Source organism: Medicago truncatula, chromosome 8 (assembly GCF_003473485.1).
Source record: "Medicago truncatula cultivar Jemalong A17 chromosome 8, MtrunA17r5.0-ANR, whole genome shotgun sequence".
NCBI lineage: Eukaryota > Viridiplantae > Streptophyta > Magnoliopsida > Fabales > Fabaceae > Medicago > Medicago truncatula.
In genome coordinates this window covers 22,030,630-22,039,191 of record NC_053049.1, presented here as the reverse complement: position 1 = coordinate 22,039,191, position 8,562 = coordinate 22,030,630, and the positions used below count along the sequence as shown (strand labels likewise).

At 38.0% G+C, this 8,562-nt stretch overlaps 1 non-coding gene across 1 annotated transcript; it reads left to right on the top strand.

Moving 5' to 3' along the window:
* The first annotated feature begins 230 nt into the window (after positions 1-230).
* On the top strand, positions 231-337 carry LOC120577808 (small nucleolar RNA R71). The gene has a single exon (XR_005643788.1). It is a non-coding gene; the product is annotated as a small nucleolar RNA R71 (small nucleolar RNA).
* The last annotated feature ends 8,225 nt before the right edge of the window (positions 338-8,562 follow it).

Here is an 8,562-nt window from a genome sequence, read left to right as displayed (position 1 = left end):
GATTATATTCAGAGACTTTGTATATACCTGCCTCTTTCTTAGAGGGAGTAGGAGTGGTGACGGCTCTCTCGTTGGTCCATTGGTAGTGATTTTGAGCCATGTCCTCAATCAAAGCATAAGCCTCCGTATAGTTTTTGTTCATTAGAGCTCCACCTGCAGCTGCATCAACAGACATCTTAGTGGTATATGACAAGCCATTATAAAACGTGTGGACTATAAGCCACTTCTCTAGGCCGTGGTGGGGACAAAGTCTAAGCATTTCCTTGAAACGCTCCCACGCCTCATAGAGAGATTCCCCATCTTTTTGATTGAAACGAGTAATTTGATCTCTAAGTTTAGCGGTTTTAGATGGGGGGAAAAATCGGGCAAGGAATGCTCGCCTCTTATCGTCCCATGAAGTGATGGAACCGACTTCTAGGGAATGGAACCAAGCGCTAGCTCTATCCCTTAAGGAAAAGGGAAAGAGATGAAGTCTTACGGCTTCTTGGTTCTCTTTTATGGTGCCACTGAGTCTAAGGAAGGAAGAAATATGGAGATGTGGATCCTCAGTGGGTGATCCAGAAAACTGATTTTGCTGCACCAAATTGAGTAGTGCAGGCTTGATTTCGAAGTTATTACCCGCAACTGTTGGGTACACGATAATAGCTTGTGGCTCTTCCGTTGAAGGAGTAGCATACTCTTTGAGAGTGCGTTCAGCCATAGCAGTATTATTTTGTGCCTCCCTCTTTTTCTTATGCAAAAACCTTTCGATCTCAGGAATAAATTCTCCGAGACTTTTACTTCTTCGCATAAGAAACCGAGAACCCAAGAAGTTAGTGGTAATACAAAAGAAAGAAGTAGAAGAAAAGAGGAAGAGAAGAGAGTTCTAATCACAAACAAAGAGTTAATCAAATTAGTTTACTCCCCGGCAACAGCGCCAAAAACTTGATGAGATAAAACCGCAAGTGCACGGTCTTACCGAAGTAGTATTAGAAGAATATCATTCCGACAGGGAGTAGTTTAATTCAATTAACCTTTAGAGATGATTAGAAGAGAAGAGAATTGTAAGTTAGGGGTTTTCAAACGGTTGGAAATTAATATAATAAAAAGGGCCTTGGGATCGTTGGTTTCATCTAAATAACAAGTCCTTCTCAAACCAAAACTATAAGCTTATAATGTTATGTTAGACCTAATTTCTCAAGACAGTTTCTCTTATGTTCCTCTAGCAACCAAGCCTATTTCGCTGACTTGATTACTATTAGATTTTGGTTCCTCTAACAACCAAGCCTATTTCGCTGACTTGATTGTTATTAGTTCCCTTGAAGATCGAAACTATATGTCTCAAAGATTGCAAAGCCTATTTCGCTGACTTTGCAATCCTTGTCTGAATTCACTTGTTCAAATATCAAAGCTCCACTTTCGTTTTATGAATTGATATTTGGAATAATGGATAAACAATTATCAAACCCTCCACTTTCGTTTCCACAGTTTGATAATGGTTGATCCATGTTAAAGCGGCGAATTCAGATAAGAAATTAGGGTTACATAAGATTAAGGCTTAGAGCTTGGTTTGATTAGGACTATGTCATTTAGACTTATCCAACAATCCCAAGACAAGGAGAATTCTACTCACTCATGTTCATCGTAGACATGGGGGAGCAGAGAGAAAGCATAAAAGTAAATGACAAGAAAATAAAGGAAAGGAAAAGAACTTTAATTAGAAAAGCAATTGTCACTTATTGAATTCCAAGTAAAGATGAATATTTGTGATGGATGGCAACTCTATTTATAGCATTTGTTCGACTTAAAATCTAAGCTATTACATTCGGGCTAAAAATAGAGTAGCTTAAAATCTAAGCAAAAGCAGCAAAAGTGACACTGGAGGGTGGCACGGCCGTGCCAAGGTTAGCACGGGCCGTCCCAAGCTTCTGGCATGGGGGAGACATATTTTTGTCTCTCAATCTTCATATTTTTGCATCCAATCGGCTCCAAGTCCCTTTCTTTTTCTCCAAGACTCAATCCATCCAATATTCATTCCTGAAATAAAATAAAATGCAATTTAAAGTAAACTATCCTAAAAAGGAAATAATACTAACATAAAATAAAATCAAATCTAAATAAAACTAAACTAAAAAGCATATAAAAGTAAGCAATAAATGACTCATCATCTACTCGCATCTACAACGCTCGAGCAAATCAGAATGGATCATCTTGGTATCTAAGGTTGACACATGAAATATTTTAGCTGCAATTGGGCCTTTTGCTGATGTTTATTTCTACTATCCTCCCGAGACGAAAGTGAACTCATTTAGGACTTTTTGCTTCGTGTATCTTCCATCATTAATAAAAAGTCGCTTCGATCCCGACTTTGCTTTTTATTTTGTGCTCTTTCTAGAAAAATGGTAAATACAAAAAACCAAAAAAATAATAATAATCATTTTCAAATATGTGCATAATCTTAACTTTCATTTACTCGTCAAAATCAATAACCAAATCATGCAATAATAAACCCGTTGAACACAATAACCATGTACTCTCTTCCAACTTTGAGTTCTCTATGTCTGAAGATGAAGAGGAGGAAAATGAAGGGACTCCCGATGAGATCTCTCACATACTGGGGAATCTTAGCAGTCAAAGCTGCAAACGAAATATCAAAGAAGATTGTCCAAAAGATGGCTTTCATTTGCAAAGACTGGCACAAGATGCTACCATCCGCACTTCATGAGTGTAGTACTTCAATGCACATTTCAACAGGGGCAAACCCCCCCTCCATCCCTCAGCATACAATATGAAGGTTGTGCTTCCCGTGGAAGTCGAAGTCCCGACAATAGAAGTTATACCAAAGCCCAAGCTTGATTGGACTTAAAATACATGACACCCTTGTACAACCATGTCAAAAGAGGTTGAAACAAACTTCCAACAAGAAGGTTCGTCCTCATGAATTTCAAGAAGGAGACTTTGTGCCCAAAAAGATACTATCTTTCTAACCACACTCCAGGGGCAAGTGGATGCCTAACTAGGAAGGCCCATGTGCACTGACTCTTGTGCCTACAAATGGTGACAAACTCACACCTCCTATGAATGCCAATGCAGTCAAGAAATACTTTGTCAAAAAATGAAAGCTCGATAAGTCGTAGACCTGAAAAGGCGGCTTAGGCAAAAATGAGCGTCTCGGTGGACTGAAAACCCAAAAAGGGCGGTCCAGGCAAAAATTAGAGACATGAACAAAAATGACTATCCTGATAGATTGAAAACCCGAAAGGGCGATCTATGCAAAAGTTAAGGATCAAAAGACAAAGTAACTGCATCAGTCAGGCACCATCCACTTAGGGCATCCAACTATCAAAGGACTTCCGACTCCAAGCATCTACAAATCAAAGACCCAGAACAGGGGCATTCAAACTCGGTAGGGAGAATATCGGTTGTTGTGTTCAATGTACCCTTCCCACTATATTTACCATTTTCCAAAATTTTCAAAAAAAATCCGTGGAGCCATGCCCTTGGCAGGCCACCGCTCAATTAATAAAATTTGAGCCTGTGTCCATTTATTTGGAACTCTCATTTATTCTATTTGCATAAATTTCTTCTATTTTTTATGACAATACTTAAAGCAAAAATTTTCAAAATACAAAACTTTTTTTTACATCTTTTGAAAAGTGTGAACAACAAACACACTCTCTTTGAACTCATGAGTAGGTGAAGCGTACATCAACATTCGCCTCGAGAACAGTTACACTCCGGAATAGAAACAGGGCTAAGCATTATGGAAAGGAACTCTGCCTTGAGCAAGATGCTGTCACAGTCCAAAAATACAAAAGAAAAAAAATACAAAAAATCAAGGCTCGCTAAGTTGAAAACCTGAAAAGGCAGCTTAGGCAATAGAGAGCGTCCCGGTGGACTAAAAACCCGAAAGGGCGGTCCAGGCAAAAATTAGGGGCACAAAAAAGGAATATATTCCCGGTGGATTGAAAACCCGAAAGGGCGATCCAGGCAAAAGTTAGGGATTTCAAAAAAGAAAGAAAACATGGCTGTTGAAGCATGCCAGGGGAAGAACACCCTGCGTCGTCTTACAAATGGCGACTTCTTCCAGACTTTTGGTCAACAATGGGCTTTATCCCCAGGAGGCATCAGTTGCTACCTTGTGCCAGGTTCTTACACCGTCAACGGCTCGACTAGTCCACAATAGTATCATCTCCAAGGAAGTTTGCCGAGTGTTTGTACTGTGATGTCAGTCCGTGTAACGCTCCTATTTCTATTAAAGCAATTAAACATGCGAATAATACATTTATTCAAGAAATAGAGATTACGTCTTATTCAAAATTCAAAAACCGATAGACATGTATGTAAACCTCAACAGTTACAGCGGAATACAAATCAGAGTGATCAAATATATACATGCCATGAGCAAATAAATCATATCCCAAAGATAAATCTCAAAACCCAAACATACGGGTAGTCATCAACAAAATAATAATTCAAAGGAAAAATATAACAACCTAATCTAGACCGACACGACAAGCCTAGATCAGAGCCGACACAACACCGATATCGGAGGAAGCTCCCGATATCCCACGCAAAGACTCACCAAGACTACTCCTGCACAACGTCTACTCACCCATACAGGCAAGTAGGCGGTTAAAACCACTGGGGGTAAGCATTACATTATCATAATCCAGATAATAATCAAATCAAATAATATCATGTACTTGAATAATATTAGTCATGCATAAATACTTATACCACAACTTGATAGCTCGTATCCACATATATCAATCACATGAATGATTATCCAATCATAAATATTCATTCACAACATCAATCATAGACAATCATTATCAACATTCATTCATCTCAAATCATCACCAATCACACAATTCACATAGGACTCATGCTATGATATGCACTTATGGACACATAAATGCATGTGGTACCAAATCTCAACAAGGTCGTCACCTTTCGATGCCACTTGCACATCGAATGTAAGGGCTCACACCTGCCTTACAATAATCTCGAAGTAAAAGAGTTCAACTCTTTTACAGAAACAACGACTATGATGCATGGACATGTATAAGGACTCGATAATGCGACAACAATTCACAATCTCAACTCAATATATAGGACAACACCCAATTATATTGATTATCTCCACAACATTGCATTATCAAGAAAACATGCCCACACAAATAAATCATAGTATTCATCATCACACATCAACATATTTACCAATAATCAACAATGTCATCCAACATCAATTACATGATTTTCAATAATCAACAAACATCACTCATCACGTTTGATTTTACCAATTCAAGAATTCTTATATTCCAAGCAATTAGCATACGTTTCTCACGATAGTCATGATACCTCAAAAATATACATGCATACTCAATTATTCACTCTAAGTACCTCATTAAACCCAAATTCAAGTTTGGAAAAGTTCCACGGCTCAAAGAAAAAGTTATGATAAGTTTTCACAAAAATTCACATGACCCATGTGTAGTAATTTGATCATAACTCAAGTTCTAAATATCATTTGGACGTCAAACCAAAGCCATTAGAAAGCTAACATAATTATCTAAAACTTTCATGTTTAAACCAAAGGCCAATTCGAAATAGAAATAGGTGAAAAAGATGCAAGAACGCGAAACAGGGGATGCTGGAACTGGCAATTTCGCTTCTTGAGAAGCTTCTGGCATGCTTCTGAAGTATGCTTCTGAAGGATGCTTCTGGCCTGTTCGCTTACAGCTTTTCCAAAAAGTGCGTTTTTCACCATTTCGCGCGTAAAATGCAAACCGTTAATCGGATTTTGATGCCGTTTTCACCTACACGATCCTGACACTTGACTCTAACATAATCTATAAAAATTTCATGTTTCAACCATCCCAAAAATCATTTTCCAAAACCTCACATAATCACTTATTGGCGAAAACGCTTAAACATCGACATTTCACACGAAAAACCCGTTTTCTCCCAAACGACTCAACTAACATAACCACAACATGAAAACAGAAATTCTCATAGGTTCAATTCATCCAACAATAACAAAATTTCAGTCAACAACCATATATATATCAAAAAGTTCATTTTGGTCCTTCACATGAACACTTAACTCAACTTCACCAATTTCACAAAACCACCAACAACAATTTATTTCTCATCATCAATCCACAATTAAGTATACCCAAATCATAATTCACTTACAATAGCATCAGTTAACAATAACCACATTAATGGAATATGAATCACATCTCTTTTCAATCAAAACATATCAAATTTCATCAATTAAGCATAATTTCATAACTTAACATTTATACATACTTTGAAACATGTAATTTCACCTATAAACATACCATAATCATCAATTCAAGCACAAGAAAATAGCATCACAGCAAGAGCACGAATTTAACAACAATTGTTCACCAACACATTTTCATACAACATGAGAAAATGCAAAGATTGTACATGATTATGATGATAACTAACCCCCTTACCTTTGAAGTTGATTATCTCTAACCCTTGCTTCAATTCAGCTCCTAGGTCACCCAAATTGATTCCCCAAGCTTTCCCTTCAACACTCTTGTTCTTCTCTTCACCTCTTTCTCTCTCTACCTCCCTCTCTCTCTAGGAAAATGTTTTGTGAAGTGAATGAAAGATATTTTCCTATGACAACCCTAATGTTATCTCCCTTAATGGGCTCAATTCCAAATTCTAATGGGCTTAACTCATTCTAACATAATTCCAAAAAGTTTATATACACTCAACGGTAATTACTAACAACGGTAAAATATAACGAACGGTCACTAACGGTAAAAACTAATCACTACACTAGTAACTTAGTAAAATAAGGGTTCTCACTAAATATTAAAATGATTCTCACCAAAATTACCATTTTACCCTTACCCGTCAAATGACTAAAATACCCTTCTAATACGGTAATCCACGTAAATGCACCCGACGACAATTAAATACACACAAGCACAATTAATCACACACAAAGACAATTAAAAGTAATTAAATTAAATCTAGCTAAAAATCGGGTTGTTACAGTCCGCCTCCCATCTTACTTGTCTTGTCTCGGTTCATCGAGTCACAGGTCACATACATTCACACAGTCATACATTCACACATCCATACATTCATACAATCATGCATTCATCAATATCTTCACATATTCGTACGTTTATACGTACATAACATATGCACAACATCAAATCATACATAATTGCATTAGTCGTCCAGAATCTCGATTCGGTCGTGTCTCTTCGGTTCAGTCTTAACTTACCATTGTGTCAAGCTGCAAGTTTCTACAAATAAGCGTTTTCCATTTACCTTCTTATCATCAAAGTGTCATCCCCGGCGTGAAGCCGTGCTAGTCATGTCACTAATCAATTTCAATTTCAATTTCAAAAGTGTCATCCCCGGCGTGAAGCCTGGCTAGTCATGTCACTAGTCAATTTTCAATTTCATTTCCAAAAGTGTCATACCCGGCGTAAAGTCGTGCTAGCCATGGCACTAATCAATTTTCAATTTAAAATCCAATAGTGTCATCCCCAGCGAAAGTTGTGCCACTAATGTCACTAGTCAATTTCAATTTCAAGTCACCAAGTCCACCAACGGGCGCTTGAGTTTATTTTTTATTTTGTTTCAAGTCACCAAGTCCACCAACGAGCGCTTGAGTTTAACTTTTATCTTGTTTCAAGTCACCTAGTCCACCAACGGACGCTTGAGTTTACCTTTTATCTTGTTTCAAGTCACCAAGTCCACCAACGGGCGCTTGAGTTTACGTTTTATCTTGTTTCAAGTCACCAAGTCCACCAACGGGCGCTTGAGTTTACTTTTTACCTTGTTTCAAGTCACCAAGTCCACCAACGGGCGCTTGAGTTTACTTTTTACCTTGTTTCAAGTCACTAAATCCACCAACGGGCACTTAAGTTTACTTTTTTATTTTGTTTCAAGTCACCAGTCCACCAACGGACGCTTGAGTTTACCTTTTTATCTTATTTCAAGCTACTATAGTCGTTCCGGATGCTTAACACCTTCTCGTAACGAAAACGACCCCCGAACTTAGAGTTTCAAAGGGTTTTCTCAATTTTCCCCTTCCCAAGAAAAAATAGAGAATATCAAAGATTGAAAGGTTCAAGTCTAATTAATGACTTGACACCCCAAAATCCATATAACAGAATGGCGACTTCACTGGGGATATTTTAAGCGGGTCACACCTAGTTTTCCGTAGTTTATGTTTACGCTTTATTTTATTGCTTACATATGTGAATATTTGCTTATTTTCGTGTAACGTGTGGGGTGAGAATATCAAAAGTCCTACACCCGGGCTGAGTGAACTTAAGAATAGGTAGAGATATAATCGACAATTCAATCCGGGGGTTGCCTCGTGTATTGGGTTATGCGATCAATCTCACATAGCTGAGGCATTTTGGAGGTGATGTTTTCGGCGTGTGTTGTCATGCTTAGGCACTTTGCTTTCAATTGTTCGACGATGCTATGGACCATAGCTACCAAACCCATCCTTGGCCTTTTTAGGGCGTAGTGCGGTCGCTAAACCGAGTGTTGTCTCGAGTTTTAGTC